The 20,838-nt window shown below is 38.4% G+C and overlaps 2 long non-coding RNA genes across 9 annotated transcripts in view; one reads left to right on the forward strand and one right to left on the reverse strand.

Moving 5' to 3' along the window:
* LOC132654744 (uncharacterized) overlaps positions 1-20,838 on the reverse strand; it is a 229,602-nt gene that overhangs the window by 106,011 nt on the left and 102,753 nt on the right. The gene's annotated exons all lie outside the window — the stretch shown is intronic.
* Positions 1-20,838, forward strand: part of LOC110542629 (uncharacterized) — a 106,883-nt gene that overhangs the window by 58,854 nt on the left and 27,191 nt on the right. For 4 of the 7 annotated variants that reach the window (XR_009592451.1, XR_009592450.1, XR_009592448.1 and 1 more), the window contains 3 exons: positions 2,341-2,502; positions 6,663-6,775; positions 8,392-8,743. This is a non-coding gene — a long non-coding RNA (uncharacterized LOC110542629). Of the gene's footprint in view, positions 1-2,340; positions 2,503-6,580; positions 6,776-8,391; positions 8,750-20,838 lie in introns of those variants that run through there. The other 3 variants (XR_009592449.1, XR_009592446.1, XR_009592447.1) reach the window with 3 other exon arrangements.

A 20,838-nucleotide genomic window follows, 5' to 3' on the forward strand; every position in this document is an offset into this window, starting at 1 on the left:
CAGTGGGATTGCTTTAAGTTTCTCTCCATTCAGTTTGATGTTGGCTATAGGCTTGCTGTATATCGCCTTTACTATGTTTAGATATGTGCCTTGTATCCCTGATCTCTCCAATACTTTGAACATGAATGGATGTTGGATTTTGTCAAAGGCTTTTTCAGCATCTAGGGAGATTATCATGTGGTTTTTTTCTTTCAGTTTGTTAATATGGTGGATCACATTGATGGATTTCCGTATATTGAACCACCCCTGCATACCTGGGATGAAGCCTACTTGGTCATAGTGGATAATATCTTTGATGTGTTCTTGGATTCGGTTTGCAAGTATTTTATTAAGTATTTTTGCATCAATGTTCATAAGGGAGATTGGCCGGAAATTCTCTTTCTTTGTTGAGTCTTTGTGAGGTTTAGGTACCAAGGTGACTGTGGCTTCATAGAATGAATTTGGTAATATTCCTTCTGTTTCTATTTTGTGGAATAGTTTGAAGAGAATTGGTGTTAGCTCTTCTTTGAAGGTCTGGTAGAATTCTGTGCTGAAGCCATCTGGTCCTGGGCTTTTTTTGGATGGGAGACTTTTGATGACCGCTTCTATTTCTTTGGGGGATATAGGTCTATTTAGTTGATTTACCTGGTCCTGGTTCAGCTTTGGTAAGTCAAATCGATCAAGAAAATTGTCCATTTCATTTAGATTTTCAAATTTTGTGGCATATAGACTTTTGAAGTAAGTCCTAATGATTGTTTGGATTTCCTCAGTGTCTGTAGTTATATCCCCCTTTTCATTTCTGATTTTGTTGATTTGGGTGGTGTCTCTCTGCCTTTTAGTTAGCCTGGCTAAGGGTTTGTCGATCTTGTTGATTTTCTCAAAGAACCAGCTCTTGGTTTCATTGATTCTTTGAATTGTTTTATTTGTTTCCAATTGATTGATTTCAGCCCTGAGTTTGATTATTTCCAGCCGTCTACTCCTTCTTGGTGTGTCTGCTTCTTCTTTTTCTAGGGTTTTTAAGTGAGCCATTAGGGTGCTTGAATGAGCTGTCTCGAATTTCTTCTTGAAGGCACTTAGTGCTATGAACTTTCCTCTTAGCACTGCTTTCATTGTGTCCCACAAGTTCGGGTATGTTGTGTCTTCATTTTCATTGATTTCTAGAAAGACTTTAATTTCTTTCTTTATTTCTTCCCTGACCCAGCTGTCATTTAGTAACAAGTTGTTCAGTTTCCATGTGTGTGTAGGCTTTTTGTTATTTCTGTTATTGTTGAGGTCCAGCTTTATTCCATGGTGATCAGACAAGATACATGGGATTATTTCAATCTTCTTGTATCTGTTGAGGCTCGCTTTGTGACCCACTATATGGTCTATTTTGGAGAAGGTTCCATGAGGTGCTGAGAAGAAGGTAAATTCTTTTGTGTTTGGGTGTAAAGTTCTGTAAATGTCTGTTAGGTCCATTTGATTCATGACCTCTGTCAGAGACATTGTTTCTTTGTTTAATTTCTGTTTGGTTGACCTGTCCTTTGTTGAGAGTGGGGTGTTGAAGTCTCCCACTATTAATGTGTGTGGATCTATATGTGCTTTAAATTTTATCAATGTTTCTTTCACAAATGTGGGTGCCCGTGTATTTGGGGCATAGATGTTCAGGATTGTGATGTCTTCCTGGTGGAATTTTCCTTTGATGAGTATGAAGTGTCCTTCCCCATCTCTTTTTATTAATTTTGGTTGAAAGTCTATTTTATCAGATATTAGAATGGCTACTCCTGCTTGCTTCTTGGGTCCGTTTGCTTGGAAAGTCGTCTTCCAACCCTTTACCCTCAGGTAATGTCTATCTTTGTGTCTTAGGTGTGTTTCTTGTATGCAACAGATTGCTGGGTTTTGTTTATGTATCCATTCTGTTAATCTGTGTCTTTTTATTGGAGAGTTGAGTCCATTGATGTTGAGAGAGATTAATGACCAGTGGCTGTTAGATCTCTTGATTTTGATGTTAAAATCTGCTTCTTAAACATACCCCCTTTACAATTCTGTCATTAAGTCAAGAAACTATTGGGCATCAAAATACTAGCTTCAGAATAGGAAGTTAAAAGAGTGCTGTTCAGCAGAAACCAGGTATTGAAAAAGTTAGATTTAGTCACTTTACTATATTGGAAAATCTTACAGAAATAAATTTTGCCTGAAGTTTCAGGGTTAACTCTGAGGTGGTATGAATACAACAAAAGATAAAGGAACAACATCAGTTCAAGGTCCTCTTCACCCATGCCAGCTTTTGCATTGCACCTGTGAGCACTGGTCTTGTTCAAAAGAAGCAAACAGTGCCTTGTGCTGTAGATGGAGTGACAGATAATCCCTTTTCTTCCTCAGGACATGTTGTCCCTCATCAAGGAAAGAGGTCCAAACAATGAGGGTGTTTTTATAATATCACCTAACGTGACATCATGCCAAATCTTGAAGGAAAAACTGGACTGCGGAGTCTACGTGAACCTGAACAACAAATGTGTTCTTGTGGTCACGTCTGTCCTAAAGGTAGGGAGAGTCCTTGTGTCATCCACCCTCAGGATTCCTCTGAACTGTGTAAATGGTAGACATCTGTTAAGCTATAAGTTTCCTCTGATGTTCACGACATAAGGAACATGGACAAAAGCATAAACCAGCCATAATGAACTGTAATGAGTCTTTCATCATCCTCCTGGGACACACAAGGACACATGGAAGACACATTACTTCAAAATAACAATAACACATGCAGGGTCATTTCACACATGCATGTGAGTGTCTCCTGTATGCATCCCTAGCACATGCCCTTTGCTATCCATGTTTTTCATTCTCTGTCACTCTCTAGTTTATTCTGAGAAGCAGATTTTTTCCCTCAGTATAAAGTATGTGTCCCCTTCACATATATCTTCTCTACACATTCCAGTAAGATCTTATGATCTTCCTTCTGTCTCTCTTTCTCTGTCTCTCTCTTTATTCTCTCTCTCTCACACACACACATACACACACAGTATTTGTATCCAAATGCAGGTCCTCATGACTGTAAAGCAGGTATTCTTAGTCACTGAGATATCCCTTCAGCTCCATAAAATGATTTTATTTTATTAAAATAAAATTCCATTACATCATTTTATGCCTTCCTTTTCATTGCTGTAAGATTGCTTCCCCATAAACTTCCACTTCCTCACAAATACACGGCCAATTTTCTCTCATTGTTATATAGACACATGTAAACCCATAAATACGTTCAAACATCCTGATGAGTCCACTTATGGTTGGTAGTATATGCATTATTTCTGAGCTAATCATTTTGGAATTAGATCACCAATTAGGGGTTTATCTTTGAGAAAGACAAGTTTTCTCAATAGTATTTATGTGCATATAGTTCTTTGTCTAGAGTTTGGCTTCATGAAATTTCCATGTTCCAAGTTAGTGTTACTAACTTGGCTCATGTTTTTGGTCAGGTATTGTTAAAGGAACCATATGGTTGGACTATTATGACTGAAGCCTGCTCTTCAATTCTAGGAGACCCAGGTTTAACACAGATTTCTGGATCTTCTATTAATCTCTCTGACTAATCTTCCCTGAGCCCAGATGTTCAGGAGTTACCTTGTATATGTGTCCATTGGGCTAGGAACCATGGGAACCTTGTTCTCTGTACTTTGAGCAGCTGTGGTTTTCTGTAATAGTCTCCATCCAATGCAGAAAGAACCTCCTTAGATGAATGGGTAAGGGCTACATTATCTGTGAGTATTAGCTTAAATATTTAGAATACCGTTAGGACAAGACCTTCTCCTCTAAGAGGCATAACCTTAGTTGCAAGGTTTCCAGTACCACAAACGGTTTCTGCTCCCGAGAAATCATACAATACCACGCTTGTCACTGTTGTGGTTCATAGGTACAGTTGGGTCGGATTATTGTTTCCTGTCCCCAGCCCCTACTGTAGCTTGCATAGCACCTTTGAGTACTGTGAATGTCCTCCTTGTGATTGATTTTCAGAATATTACATAAAATTGAGAGAAACTCAGAAACAAATATGGTGACTGCCAATACTTTAGCTGCTTGCCTAGCTCCAATTACGTTCTGGATGTCTGGTTTAGGATTAGGACAGGATATTGCCAAAAATCTAATGAGATGTACATTTTATGCATAGTATAGAAAAGTCTTTACAAAGAGAAAGGAATAGGGGATTATTCTGATAGTCTGTTTTGTTTTTGTTTTTGTTTTTTAAGGAAGGAATTGTCAAACAAACAAAACTAACAGAAGAGAAACAGCAACCACAAAGCTTGAGTATCAGATATCAAGTTTCCAACCTGGCAGGAACCTGACTTTTTTTTTAATTTTATTTTTTCTTATCAGTTACATTTTATTAACTCCGTATCCCAGCTGTATCCCGCTCCCTCATTCCCTCCCAATCCCACCCAAATATACCCTTGATTTATGTTCTTCTGGGGAAGAAGAATCATTGGTGCATTTTAAGTAATTAGAATGTAAGTGGTATTTGAGCTCAGTGATTCAGTCCTTCATCAGTTGTGATTTAAAATATCCTATCTTTAAGCTGACTCACTGAGAGCAAATGTTGTGAAATGATGAGAAAACATAGGTGAAGGGTCGAACAATTAGGACTGAATCCTGTTGTCGTCACTAAGGAATGTGTGAACTTCTACTTGATTCCAAGGTGGTTTCCTCAACTAAACAAAGACAATAGGGGTTGCTTTTAACAGATATGGCTGTTCGGAGGCCTGGTTAATGTGATTCAACGTATCCTTGGTCTCTTGTTGCTAATTATGGTTGGTTTAGAGAAATTATGGTTTATGCGTTTTTATGGTATGCATCTTCCATATGTTATAATAAAATACCAGGCTTGTAGAGTATAGATGTCAAATGCTTATATTCATTCTCAGTATTTGAGTTTCTGAGTTATTATTAAAAGACCAATTGCTATAAGGAGTGCACTATAGGAAAGTGTTACTCAGAAAATGTTTTCCTCACAGTGTGTAGAATGAAAGGAGAAGAGAAAAAGATAGGATCCCAAAGATCTGGCATGCAGATCCAAAATAATCCAGTTCTCCCCAAATTGGTCTTATTTCAAATACCTCTCAATATAATGAACCTGAGGAGGAAGATGTTAACATTGCATCTGTCCTTGAGCAATCAGAGACTCATGACTGCTGCTGCTTAGTTGATTTGCCTGTCTCTTCCTTTACAGTCACCTAATGGGAACTTTCGGCAGGATGATGCCCACATTCAGAGGTGCCCAAATTCCCTGCTTGGTTGTGCCTTTCTATGAACATCCTTCCCCAACAGGCTCACACATGAGTGTGACAAGCGAAATTAAAGTTACTCAGGTAGACAGAATATACAAGCCATCACAATGGGAAAAAAATCTAGAAAGCATCCTCATTTATAGAAATCCACTGCAGTGATCATATTTTAACATCTGATCTCAAAATCAATTTTAAATTTCCAACAGAAATATTCACCGTTTATCTTATAACGGCTGACTCTTTCTGAGAATTTTGCACTACATGTTTTAGCCTCCAAGATTCATATATAAAATTTGATTTACAACCATGCAAAATGACAGAGACCCTCTGTTTTGGCCCTGTTTCAATCACAAATTTCTCTGGTAGTGTTTCTGATTAAAAACTAGAGGAAAATATTTGGAGAGGACATGGTTTAGTTTATTATGAGACTTCACTGTATTGCTCACAAGGAAATAATCTATCTGACATTGATGACATGAGGGAAAGAGAAAAACAGCATGAGAGCTGTCCCGTTTTAATGATTTGCCTTCATACATTGATGCAGAGCCCATAATTGAAACTGCTCCTCTTCTTAAAGATGAGGTTATAGATAAGTAGAGATGTTCTATTAGAAAAACTTTTTTCACCATTGAACTTGGTTAATGTTTCTATACAAACAGTGAAAATCCTAAAGTATTAACAAGGAATAATAATGATGTTGTGGCCAGTGTTATAAGCAGTTCATAATAAACTGAAAACACTTCCTGGTTTAAAACCTACATCTGGCAGTCAATGTAGCCATGCTGGTCTCTAGTAGGGCTGATCTCTGCCTTGCTTGTGCAGACAATACAGATGAATTAAAGATCTAATCTGCTCCTCCTCAAGAGAAAGGTCTCACAGGTAAGGGGAAGGATTAAGTAGTAATCAGATGAATGAAAGGATGACATCATTTCCTGACTTCACAAGATTGAAAGTAGCCTCACAGCAGGAGTGGGGCACATGGGAAAGATTTCTTTGTCAACAACTTAAATAAAAACATAACTATAAGCATACATATATGCATATGTACATATGCATACACAGTTAAACACATACATACACAAACATGCATGTGTATTTTATACACACATGCGCGTATGTGTATGTGTGACAGATGTATTCCTAATTTAGCCCCTGTAAAATTCCCAGATTATTGCTTGCTCTATTTCACCCCTTTCTTTGGCCTGGTATCCGAGGGAAGTTAAGATATTTTCGATTTTGAAATTACTATTTTTTGAAAAGATCATTCAAAAGAATGGATTGATTCAAAAGTCCCTCAAACATTCTGCAAGACAAAGCACTATGCTACTGTCATTGAATTTCAGGAACCTGAAAAATGTATCTACATTGATGACAATGATGACAACTGTCCCATTTTGATGACATGCCCTTTTGAAATTGATGCAGGGCCCATATTCCGAACATTAGGGAACAAAGCACACTGGGTCCTAAGGAAAAAGACCGACTCTCATCAAGAAGTAGATTTGTGAGAGGAATCGGAGGTTGGATCCATCTTCAAGGTAAAGATTTTAGCATCCTCCACACTCAACATCCCTCTAGACCTGCATAAGTACTTTCCTTCCTTGACATAAACTGATGATGACTGTTTCCTTCAACTCCACCTTTTGGGTTGCACAGTTGAGCCTTGATTCTGGGTAGGTGACAGGGTGGGACTCTCAAGTTCTCAGCCTTCCTAATCCTGTGACTCTTTAATACAATTACTCATGTTGTGACCCCAACCATAAAATAGCTACTTCGTAACTATAAATTGGCTACTGTTGTGAAGTGTATTGTAAAAATACCTGATATACAGGCTATCTGAAGTGACCCTTTAAGGCTCTGCACCCCACAAGTTGAGAACCATGGGTCTAAACTATTTTTCAATAAAATACTCATCAATAATTTTTTTCAGTGTACATTGACCTTTACAATACTTTTTTTTTTCTTAAAAAAATAATCAAAGTTTCCTTCATGATTTACAATGAAGACTACTTTGTTCTGCCTTATATAAAGAATGGTTTGATGTTCTAGATAAGGAAACTTTGGATCAAAAATATCTTCCAGCCAAAGACATTAAACACTTGAGCAACAACACAAAGACAGAAGTTTTGAAGGTATTATTTTCTTATATTGACAAGATTACTCACTGAAATTATGTCCCATGCCAAGAAATTTCTTTTGTTCACACATATATACTCACTTTATAAACAGATGCATTTATCAGGAAAGAGTGTTGCCACATGCCTAAAAATTTTTATGATAGAAATTAAAAGTAATAAATGTATACAAAACCTGTGGGTTATTTCTGTCCTAATATTATTACCCCATGGAATAGTTAATTCTACATCACATGCTGAATATATGTCACTGATTGGTACATAAAGCTATTACAGAGTTCAGCTTTCTCAACTTTAGCAATCTAGAGTAGCTGGGGACAGGTTCCGTTCTGACTTCCTAGAAACATTTTCCTCTACAATACTCTATAGAACGATTTCTTGATGACAGAAGAAATTTGAGTTCTATTATGAGCCAGAACCCCAGCCTTATCTATAGTATCAGCTTTCATAAGTGCATTGCTTAGTTCCATCAGTGTGCTTTCATCTCATCATATTCTAGAATGCCACAGAAGAGCTGCCAGGGTTTACATTAAATTATATATTAAGTGTTTTCCCAGGTTGGCTGGCCAGATAGGTGAGGGCTCAACAACTCTGGATGTTTCCATTTCTAGAACCCACATGATGGCTGGAAACCACTTAATTTCTGATTCCAGGGCCCCTTCCACTGTCCTCTGAGCTCATGGGAACCAGTCACACATGTGGTGCCCAGACAGACCTGCTAGGCTAGGATCAGATAGAAGGGGAGGAGGTCCGCCCCCATCAGGGGCCTAAGGAAAGGGCTTAGGGGGCGAAGAGGAGGGTGGGTGGGACTGGGAGGTGACAAGAGAGGAAGCTGCAGTGGGAATACAAAGTGAATAAATTGTAATAAGTAAATATATAAATAAAATTAACATTTTGGGCAATATTTTACCTATATTTTACATTTATTTTAAATTCTGATATAGTCTACAAAACATTTATCTGAATTTCCTTTCTATTAGAGATAAACAAACATAAACTCCTTACGTTTCTATGTTTAGTCTTTTATCACAGACGCCACCACCGAACTTGGTTCTTTTGAGGCTGCTTATCAGTGTGTTACACACGATTAAAAGTCGAACAAAAAGGGGGAACTGTAGAGAGCTACGTAATGCCGCGCCTTAAAGATGGAACTGGTTTCCGCCTTCCACCTTCCCGATGGTGAGTGCTCTCTGTCACAACTTCACATTTGGCTAAGGCTGAGGATCTGGCTTGCTTCCATGTATGTGGACCTATCTGCATTGCCCACGTAGCATGCTGGGGTTGGCTACCCAGAGGCTATTTAAGCTGTGGGTTGGCTTTCCCCAGGGTCAGATGATTGTTCAAGGTTCCTGAATAAACTGCATTGAAAAAAAAAAAAGTCGTTCTTCCTTTCCGAAAGCCGACCCTCAATGCTTATCCCTTCGAGCAGCTCCTCATATTCTATGGAAGGATATTCCCAGCTACTTACAGTTCCTTGATCTCTCAAAACAGTTAAGAGGATCTCTTGTTTTCTATCTTTGGGAACAGAGTCCTCATTGTGACCCAGGAGTCAAGGGTACCTCTGAAAGATCTTTGCTGTTAAAGAACACCAGAGGACTGCATTCTTTTGTGTTGAAATAGGTATTGATTGATCTATGTCAGGGAGGTTTGGAAAGGGGGAATGTTAATATGGATAAAAGTGTGGTTATTGTGAATCATTCCTTTCTTAATTGGGCTTCAGAATCCAATAAATGAGCCACAGAGAAGAAAGTGAGAAGATGGGGCTCAACAAACTGATAATCAGGACAGTAGACAAACACTGACATATAGACATGGACAAATATTCCAATGTGGTTTTCTAAACCTGGGAAGGGGCGGCATCTATTCTCAGCCGCTCTCATGGTTAGTCGTACTTGCTGTTTGAATTGAGCACATGGAAATCAAGGCTCCACACACAATGAATTCTGTTCAGAGTTTATGGCTCATTTAGCAAAATCTTGTGTACCAGCTCCTATGTGAGGCAGCTTTTCACTTCTGCAACAACAGACCCGAAGAAATACACTTATAAAAAGGAAGCATTTATTTTATTAAAATGTTCTGTGTGTATTATGTTTGGCGTCATGTAAGTTTGTATATAGCAACTTTGCTTAGTATCCTTAGATGCCAGAAAAAAAAAGCTTTGACTTCCATGATATTAGAGTTACGTATTTCTGTGAGCTACCATAAGGAGATGAGAATCCAACCTGATCCTCTGGAGTAGCAAACAGTGCGCTTAAACACTGAGCCATAATTCGAGCACCAAAGTGTTTATTTTAATTTATATGAAATTTTATTATTAGTTTTACTTTGGAATTACTTTTATGTAGCCTGTATGTAGGCTTATGCACCCCTTGCGTTCTGGTGCCCTTGGATGCAAGAAGATGGCATTGGATCTCATAAAACTGAAATTACTGAAGCTTGCAATCCAAAATATGAGTGCCAGGAACAAAGGCTGAGTCCTGTGAGATAGCTATCAGTGAACATAACTTCTGAGTTAGCACTTCACAAAACAGTTTAACTTAAACTTCATCATACAATTTATGTTAATGTTCCTTACTGTTTCAAATTCCTCATTGATAAGCTTGTTGTTATTATTATTATTATTATTATTATTATTATTATTATTATTTAGAGAAATGCTTAATAGGATGGGAAAATAATGAGGAGGAAAAAAACATATTCACCTGTTAAGAAGAAAACAGAATGAGAGACAGCCAGAGAAAAAGACAGGTGTTTAATGCCATGGCTGTATGATCCATTTTCCTCACAGTATGGCTAACCCTTAAAGCTCAATCCCGGTAAAATATCCTGACACATGAAGCCATTCACATATAAATCTCCTGAGGACACAAGTCACTAACAATTTTGACATGATGGGTTTGTGAAAGGATACAAAGTTTATGGGAATAAGGCCCTTATATGGGAAGAAACCTGAGAGCTGAATTCATATTCACATGTTGGGCAAATTCAAAAAAATCTGAATGATTTTATAAAAGGAAGTAATACCTTAATGTGCAAATGCAGACACATAAGACATTTTTTGTGTTTTGTGTCAAACTGACAGACAAAAACTTTTTAAAAGACAAGGGTGTGCCCCTACCATGTGTCTTCTCCATGCCAGGGTGGTGCAGGAGATCTGAGTCTCCTGGCATGGTTGCAGGAGGGCTGGTAGGCTGACTCAGCTATCACCCAGACTCAGATCCAGGACTTTGGGCTGGCCAACCCCAACCTCTCCACCGATGAGCTGTTGGAGCATGTGAAGAGGCTGGTCCTGTGCACCCAAAGCTGCGGGATCTCCGTGACTAAGGATATCCAGAGTATCTGAGAGGAGTCTCTGGGAGTGTCTAGTGTTGATGGTGGAGCACAAAGCCACAGGCCTTGAACCAGAGCAATGACTCATTTCAATGAACATTTGCAAGTAGATCTGTTTGAGCAAAAGGATACATTGTGTGACACAAAACAATTTACATGGTGGGGTTTATCTATTTTGGTTTTTTATTATGATGATGATGATTTTTTGTGTTCTTTTGGGGATTTGCAAGGCTGCAGAGCAGAAATTGAAGTATTGGGAAATGAGTGGTATGGCATGCATTATGTGAAATTCACTAAATATCATTAAGAATTATATGTGAAAAAAAGACAAAAAAAGAAAAATGGTTATATCTTATTTCATTTTTCCTTTCTTCATTTTAAAATTTTTAAAATATTAATTACAGTTTATTCACTTTGTATCCCAGCTGTAACCCCCTCCATTATTCCCTCCCAATCCCACCCACACTCCCTCATCTTCTCCCATGCCCCTCTCCAAGTCCACTGATAGGGGAGGCCTCCTTTCCTTCCCTCTGACTCTAGCCTATCAGGTCTCATCAAGACTGGCTGCATTGTATTCCTCTGTGGCCTGGTAAGGCTGTTCTCCCCTCAGGAGGAGGTGATCAAAGAACCAGCCAGTGAGTTCATATCAGAGACAGTCCCTGTTCCCCTTACTAGGGTACCCACTTAGAGACTGAGTTGCCATGGGCTACACCTCTGCAGGGGTTCTAGGTTATCTCCATGCATGGTCCTTGGTTGGAGTATCAGTCTCAGAAAAGCCCCCTGTGTGCAGACTTTTTGTATTAACAAACAAAACAAAGCAGCAAAATTGATCTGGTGTCGATTTAAAACACACAAATAGCTTCTAATAAACTATGACTTTCCTTTTCTGTTCATCCTCAATATTTCATATTAGTGTCTTGATAGCATAATATAAACAGTATAATACCAAGTTCCACAGTCGTTATAATTTCAGTACTTTAATATTCTAGGGTCATGTAGGAGGAGAGGAGGTCTTCCGCAATCAGGTGACTACCGAAAGTGCATAGGGGGAGAAGAGGGAGGAAGGATGGGACTGGACGTAGAAAGGGGGGCTGCTACAGCTGGGATACAAAATGAATAAATTGTAATAATAAACAAACAAACAAACAAATAGTTCAAGTTGGAGAGATCCAAGATGCCTTCAACCAGCATGCACCCTATCTGGGGGGCACTGGATCCCAAACTCAGAAATTGATGAGTGGAGGAAAAGCTGAAGCCAGAATCTAGACACTGAGGGTTCCTGGTCGAGAGAGGACAACCTTTGCACTGTGAACACTTGGATCCACGTCACCCGCAGACATCTCTGGGGACAGACAGTGGTGAATATTTAACACCCCTGCACTTCCCCCTGAAAGACGTCCTCAGTGGAGGTGGCCCACATGTTCCAAGCATGGGCCGCAGGCTCAATAACTGAGACAGCAGAGGCGGCCCTCCCAGGTCTGCAGCAGCAGGCAGCTGTGCAGGCCTCACAGTTCTGCGGGCTGCTGTACATACTTCCCAGGACCTCCCAGCAAGCGACTGTACCAGCCTCCCAGGTCTGCAGCAATGGCAGCTGGGTAACAGCTAGCCCTAACAGGAGCCTCCATGCTCCCTGACTGAGACAACAGAAGTGGCTACCCCAAGTAAGGGCCTCCCTGCCCAAGGACAAACAGTGGACAACCCTGAGCTGACAGATCATCTACATTCTCATTTGCAACTGTGGGAACAAATCTGAGAGTAGAGAACAAGGGGAACCCCTATGCTTTCCTTTTCAGCCTGAAAGCAAGTGAGTGTGCCTTCAAGTGAGTACATGCAAAGCCCCAGATCCAGGGTCCCTGTACGCTAGCAGGCAGACATCAGATCTGTCCCACCCACACCTCCAATGTGGACAACATAGCAATCCTTAGGACAGCATTCTCAACATTGAAGTCCTTGTTCTGTGGGTCTACCAGTGGAGTCCAGACATTTCCTGGAGCCCAGACAGATCTGAATATCAGGAGGACAGTATGACTGAGTTATTCAGAGCACCTGCACATGCCCATTGCTCCAACAAAAAAACAACAGCAATACCATCTGTCTTAAGCTCCACCCTTCCAGCCATCTACATTCTCTAGCACTCTGTCCTTCGAGGCACACTTCAACAAGCATGCCTGAACTTGCACACATGTGACCTAACTCCCTTAGCTACAGCAGAAACACCAACACCTACTCTTGAATCAGTGGACCGCTCTCATCTTCCTGAAGAATGCTCCAGATACCAGAGACAGGCGGACACAGTCTGAAGTAGAGATTCCAGGAACAAACAGCAAAGGTAACAGATAAGCAGATGGCCAAAGATCAGAAAGGAGAGGAGAACCTCCCCTATTAGTGGACTTGGGGAGTGGCATGCAAGTAGAGGGAGGAGGGAGGGTGGGATTGGGATGGGAGGAGGGAGGGGCTTATAGGGGGATGCTGAATGAATAAAGTGTAATTGATGAAAAATTTAAAAAAAAAAAAAAAAGAACACATCCAACAAATATCAGGACATTATGGCTTCACCGGCAACACCAAAAACAAATCAATGGACATGCTAATTCATCAGAAACACAGGAAAATGATCTCAAATCTACGCTTATCCAGTTCTTAAAGGCACATAAAGAGGAAATGAACAAAGCTCTCAAACAAATGCAGGCAAACATAGAGGCACAAGTAGAGGCATACAGAGAGAAAACAAAGCTCTCAAAGAAATACAGGCAAATACAGCCAAGCAAATAGAGACTCATATAAAGGCACAAGAAGTGTCATATAGAGAGGAAACAGACAAACAAAAATAGAGGCCATCATGGAAAGACAGGAATGCACATTCAAACAGATTAAGTAAATAGTGCAAGACATGAAAACAATTACAATCAATAAAGAAAAAACAAATTGAGAAAACCCTGGAACTGGAGAACTTAGAAGATCAGGCACCACAAAGGTAAGCATCACCAACTAGAGAACTTACAATTGGAGAACTTAGAAAGACTCTCAGGCACTGAAGATACAATTGCAGAAAATGATACATCTCACAAGAAAAATGTAAAATTGGTAAATTATCAACACCAATGGACTCAACTCTCCAATAAAAAGACACAGACTAACAGAATGTTTGCAGAAACAGGATCCAACCATCTGCTGCATCCAAGAAACACACCTCTACAAAAAAGATAAGCACTACCTCAGAGTAAAGGGCTGGAAAAATGTTTTTCAAGCAAATGGGCCCAGAAAACAAGCTGGAGAACACCAAATAAACTAACTATCCTAATATTTAAGAAAACAGACTTTCAACCAAAATTATTTTAACAAAAGATTTTTCCTTTCTCATCAAAGGAAAAATCCACCAAGAGAGCATCACAATCCTGAACATCTACGCCCCAAATACAAGAGCACCTGCACTTGTCAATGAAACATTATTAAAGCTCAAATCACGCATCAATCCCAACACCTTAATAGTGGGAGACTTCAATACTCCACTCTCACAAATGATCTAGTTAGGAACTAGATAGGGAAATAATAACACAGAGGTCTTAAATGAAATGGACCTAATAGATGTCTATATAACTTTTCATACAAAACTCAAGAGTATACCTTCTTTTCAGCGCCTCATGGAACTTTCTCCAAAACTGATTATAGAGCTGGGCACAAAGCAAGCCTCAACAGACACAAGAAGATCTAAATAATCCCTTGTATCCTGTCAGACCACAATGGCCTAAATCTAGGCCTCAACAACAGAAATAACAAAAAAGCCTACATACACATGGAAACTAAACACTCTCTACTCAAGGACCACTAGGTTAAAGAAGAAATGAAAAATAAAATTAGAGACTTCCTAAAATTCAATGAAAATGGAGGCACAACTCATGCAAACATATGAGACACAATGACAGCAGTGTTAAGAGGAAAGTTCATAGCACTAAGTGTTTCTAGAAAAAATTATGAGACATTGCATACAAGCAACTTAAAAGCACACCTAAAGTCCATGAGGGGAGGGCAGACACACCCAAGAGGAGTAGACAATTGGAAATAATCAAATTCAGAGCTGAAATCAATGAATTAGAAAAAAAGAAAACAATTCAAAGAATCAATGAAACCAAAAGCTGGTTCTTTGAGAAATCAACAAGATATGCAAATCCTTAGCCAAACTAACTAAAGGCAGAGAGAAACTATCCAAATCAGCAAAATTAGAAAAGCAAAGGGGGACACAACAACAGACACTGAGGAAATTCAAACAATCATTACGTCTTACTACAAAAGAATACATGCCACAAAATTTGAAAATCTAAATGAAATGGACAATTTTTAATAGATTCCATTTACCAAAATTAAATCAAGATCAGGTAAATAGATTAAATAGTCCTATGTTCCCCACGGAAATAGAAACCATCATGAAAATTTTCCTTCCAAAGAAAAGTCCAGGGCCAGATGGTTTCAGCGCAGACTACAAGACCTTCAAAGAAGAGCTAATTCCAATTTTCTTCAAACTGTTCCACAAAATAGAAACAGAAGGAACATTACTAAACTCATTTTAGGAAGCCAGAGTCACCCTGAAATCTAAAACACGCAAATACCCAACAAAAAAAGAAAAATTCAGACCTATCTTTCTGATGCACATATATGCATATATACTCAATAAAATATTTGCAAACAGAATCCAAGAACACATCAAAGATATCATCCAACATGACCAAATAGGCTTCATCTCAGGCATGCAAGGGTGGTTCAACATACAGAAACCTATCAATATAATCTACCATATAAACAAACTGAAAGAAAAAACAAACACACATGATCATCTCCTTAGATGCTGAATAAGCGTTTGACCAAATCCAACACCCATTCATGCTTAAAGTCTTGGAGAGCTTAGGGAATACCAGGCACATTCTTAATCATAGTAAAGACAATATTCAGCAAACCTAAAGCCAACATCAAACTAAACAGAGAGAAAATTAAATCAGTCCCACTGAAATCAGGGAGAAGGCAAGGCAACCCACACTCTCTCCATCTCTTCAATATAGTACTTGAATCCTAGCTAAAGCAATAAGACAACTAAAGGAGATCAAGGGGATACAAATCAGAAAGGAAGAAGTCAAAGTATCCTATTTGCAGATGATATGATAGTATACATAAATGACCCCAAAATCTCAACCAAAGAACTCCTTCAGCTGATAAACACCTTCAGCAAAGTGGCTGGATAAAAAATTGACTCAAAAGTTGAAAGGGCTGAGAAAGAAATTAGGGAAACAATACCCTTCAAAATAACCACTAATAACATAAAGCACTTTGGTGTTACTCTAACCAAGCAAGTGAGAGATGTGTTTGAAAGAACTTCAAGTCTCTGAAGAAAGAAATTGAAGAAGATATCAGAAGATGGAAAGATCTCCCGTGCTAATGGGTCGGTAGGATTAACATAGTGAAAATGGTCATCCTGCCAAAAGCAATCTACAGATTCAATGCAATTCCCATCAAAATACCAACACATTTCTTTACAGAATATGAAAAAAATTCTCAACTTCATATGGAGAAACAAAAACCAAGAATTGCTAAAACAATCCTGTACAACAACAGATCGTCTGGAGGTATCTCCATCCCTGATTTCAAGCTGTACTACAGAGCAATAGTAATAAAAACTGTATGGTACTGTCATAGAAACAGAATGGTGGATCAATGAAATTGAGTAGAAGAACTAGAAATAAACCCACATACCTATGGATACTTGATTGTTGACAAAGAAGCCAAAACCATTCAATGTAAAAAAGACACCATTTTCAACAAATGGCGCTGGTCTAACTGGATGTCTACAAGTAGAAAAATGCAAATTGGTCCATATTTATCACCCTGCACAAAACTAAAGTCCAAGTGGATCAAAGACCTCAACATAAAACCAGACACACTAAATCTGTTAGAAGAAAAGGTGGGGAAGAGCCTTGGCACAGGAGACAACTTCCTGCACAGAACACCAACAGCACAGGCTCTAAGAGCTACAATCAATAAATGGGACCTCATGAAACTGAAAAGCTTCTGTAAAGCAAGAGACACTGTCAGCAGAACAAAACGACAGCCTACAGACCGGAAAGGATCTTCACCAACCCTATATCTGACAAAGGACTACTATCCAGAATATATAAAGAACTCAAGAAGTTAAAAAGCAACAAATCAAGTAATCCAGTTAAAAAATGGGGTACAGAGCTAAACAGAGAATTTTCCATATAGGAATATCGAATGACAGAGAAACACTTAAAGAAATGTTCAATGTCTTTGGTCATCATGGAAATGCAAATCAAACCCTGAGATTTTGCCTTACACCCGTCAGAATGGCTAAGATTAAAAACTCAAGTGACAATACATGCTGGAAAGGATGTGGAGAAAGGTGAACCCTCTTCCATTGCTGGTGGGATTAAAGGACGAATGGGTAGGAAGAGCTGGAGGGAGGAAAAGAAAAAAGCTAATGTAATTATATTTCAATTTAAAATGTTTTCAAAATATATTTTTTAGACAGTCCATATAATCTCATTGGTTAGCCCATGGTTAGCTCAAATATATGTATTCTACATTATTCATTCTAGTTTTCTTCTTTTTCTTTTGTTTTCATTAAAATTTAGTTATGCTTATATAAGCTAAGACTATGCTCTTAAAGCAACTATATCTTCTCTGCCAGTTTGCCATTCATAGAGAATATAGGTTCATCAGTGAATAAGGAGAAGAGATACATATATATGTATATTATATATATATATATATAGAGAGAGAGAGAGAGAGAGAGAAAGAAAGAGAGAGACTGAATTACAAATGTAAATTATGATACAATTTTTACTCTTATACATTTCAAGGATTCTGAAAATGCCTGTGCTAAGGGTTTAAGAGATAGCTCATCTTTCTTAAAATAAAATTAGTCAATAAATATTTAGAATCAGCAGCTTTAAATTCTTAGAGCAAATAATAATGATATAACCAAGGGATATTGCATAAGTAGTTTAGACACATAAATATTGTGAAAAGTATTACTCAACAAATTTCTCTCATGGAATAAAACTTACATGATAGCCATTTCAGAAACACACAAACTAAAAACAAACTACACTGAAAATGTACAAACTATACTGAAAATGTCTTTCTATGAATATTTAATCATACCAACTACTATTACAGAGTAACTTCATTCTTTTGTGAGGAAAAACTGTTTATTTAGTATACTAAATCAAGAGCAGTTGGCATAGAAGCATCTAAAAATTCACTTGTCCTAAAAGTTAATTGTTTTTCTAACTTTCTTGGCCATTCTTCAGATTGACTCCAGGACCTTGCAAGTGATCTGTGAAAATTCTAAGACTAAGACATAACACCTGTCCAAGTAACTGTATTTTAAGCATTCTTCTCTCTCCTTTTAATAAATCCATATGTATCTATGTTACTACCAAATCAGAGTATACAAAACTTTGCATTGCATTTCTGACCTAACTGTAGGATAATTTTACTTTTAATCAAATTCATTCCTATACACATATCTTTGCCGTCATAGATGCCATGAAAGCAAGACATGATACCAAGATACTGATTCTGAACTAATTGCTAATGAAACCATTAAGAGATTGGTAACACAGAGGGCCTCTGAAAGGCTCTACCCTGCAGGGTATCGACGCAGATGCTGAGACTCATAGCCAAACTTTGGGCAAAGTGCATGGAATCTTATGAAAGAAGTGGGAGATACTAAGACCTGGAGAGGACAGGAGCTCTACAAGGACAGTAACAGATCCAGAAAGTCTGTGCACAGGGGTCTTTTCTGAGACTGATACTCCAGCCAAGGACCACTCATGGAGATGGCCTGGAACTCCTACACAGAGGTAGCCTATGGCAGTTCAGTATCGAAGTGGCCTCCACAGTAATGGGGACAAGGACTGTCTCTGACAGGAACTGATTGGCCTGCTCTTTGACCACCTTCCCCTGAGGAGGGAGCAGCCTTACCAGGCCACAGAAGAAGACAAGGCAGCTACTCCTGATGAGATCTGATAGACTAGGACCAGAGGGAAGGGGAGGAGGACCTCCTTTATCAGTGGACTGGGAGAGGGACACTGGTGGAGAAGAGGGAGGATGGGTTTGGGAGGGGAGGAGGGAGATGAGTACAGGGGTGATACAAAGTGAATAAACTGTAATTAATAAAAATAAAAATAATTAAATATGTAAAAAAAGAAAAAATTAAAATTAAAAAAGAAAAATAAAAAATATATATAATGAGTAAAAAAAGATTGGTAACAACTTTTTTAAATTATGTGTATAATTATTTCTGATTTAATTTTTTGTATTTGAGGTGGTATCAACAAAATTACTTTATTTGAGGTAGTATCAGCAGGATTTCTTTACCTTCACTTTTCTTCTATGCTACTTACATAAATATTTCACAGTATGTGGCTAGGCCATGTTTTAATTCACCCTGCAAATTTTTATCATTTTATTTGTATGCTTAGACAAGTTACATGTAAGACAGAAGAGAGAAACCTTACCAGGCCACAGAGGAAGACAATGCAGTCAGTCCTGATGAGACCTGATAGCATAGGGTCAGATGGAAGGGGAGAAGGACTTTGCCTATCAGTGGACTGAGGGAGGGGCAGGGGAAGAGAAGAGGGAGGGAAGGCAGGATTGGGAAGGGTCAAGGAAGGTGGCTACACATGGGATACAGAGTGCGTAAATTGTAATAAATAAAAAATATGACTTTCTTTAGCCCCCCCCAAATAAAGTCTGATGGATACCTGAAAATAGATTTCTAAAAATTATCCAAGAATCAAAAGGAACAGAAAGTAGAACAACAACAACAACAAAATAACAGACTGATTTAATTATTACATCCATATTTATTTTATTCATATTACTAAACCTTCTCAAAAATTAAGTACTTTAGAACGGGCAGTCTCTAAGGAAAAACAAACTTAGAAGACTCTTCACTGTGAAGACGCATAAAAAGGTAAACAAAAGAGGCCTCTGAAAGACTACCTAGCAGTGTTTCAAAGCAGATGCTGAGACTCAGAACCGAACCTTCCGCAGAGTGCAGGGAATCATATGAAAGAAGGGGAGTTAGTATGACATGGAAAGGAAATGTAACTAATAATAATAAAAAAATTGATCACCTCCCCCTGAGGGGGGAGCAACCTTACCAGGCCAAAGAAGATGACAATGCAGCCACTCCTGATGTGATCTGATAGACTAAGATCAGAAGGAAGGAAAAGAAGACCTCCCCTATCCGTGGACTTGGGGAGGGACATGCGTGAAGAATGGGGAGGAAGGGTGGAATCAGGAGGGGAGGAGGGATGGGCTTATGGGGGGATACAAAGTGAATAAAATGTAATTAATAAAATAAAATTTAAAAAAGAATAACATAAATTGCTTTAAAATTTTTTTTAATTTATATGCATCACATACTTGGTGACATTTACTAAAATTCAGGATACCAATAGCTACTATAAAAGAAAGACTGATACCTGGGCATATTTGTCATTTAAAGTTGCCAAGCTGTAAGATCAGACAGATAGTCAATGGGAAGAGGTTACCGCATTATCTGCTTCACAGGATGCGTTGCTAACTAACAGATGCATTTGTTTAAAGCACTGAACATGGCATGTGCGAATACAATATGAAGAGTTTTTTTTTTCAATAAGTTCTTGTGTTTCACATACACCTGAAATTTTTACATCCATTATGTTACAAGATCTCAACTCAAATTTCCACAATACCATTACAAACACAGGGTAACTACTTAAATTTAAGGCTACACATAGTTAAAACAAGAAACTAATTTGAGAACACGCCTACAACTATTTCTATAAATCATGCATTATATCATCTGCATTATATATCATTATATCATCTGCATTATAAATCATGCATTATATAATAAAATGAAGCATTTAATATAACATCAGTGAGAAATAATACCTGTGCATGCATATCAAGGAAAGTACTCAGATGCACATTTGTTCTTTTGGTAGAGCTTGACCTTCACATACATAAGAGGACAAATTCATCACAGGACCCCATTCCAGCAGTTTAAAATTTTGTGATCAAAGGCAAAAGTTCTTAACAGTCCTGGCAGAATGTAGCTGAGCAATAGGTAGTAT

Source organism: Meriones unguiculatus, chromosome 6 (genome assembly GCF_030254825.1).
Source record: "Meriones unguiculatus strain TT.TT164.6M chromosome 6, Bangor_MerUng_6.1, whole genome shotgun sequence".
NCBI lineage: Eukaryota > Metazoa > Chordata > Mammalia > Rodentia > Muridae > Meriones > Meriones unguiculatus.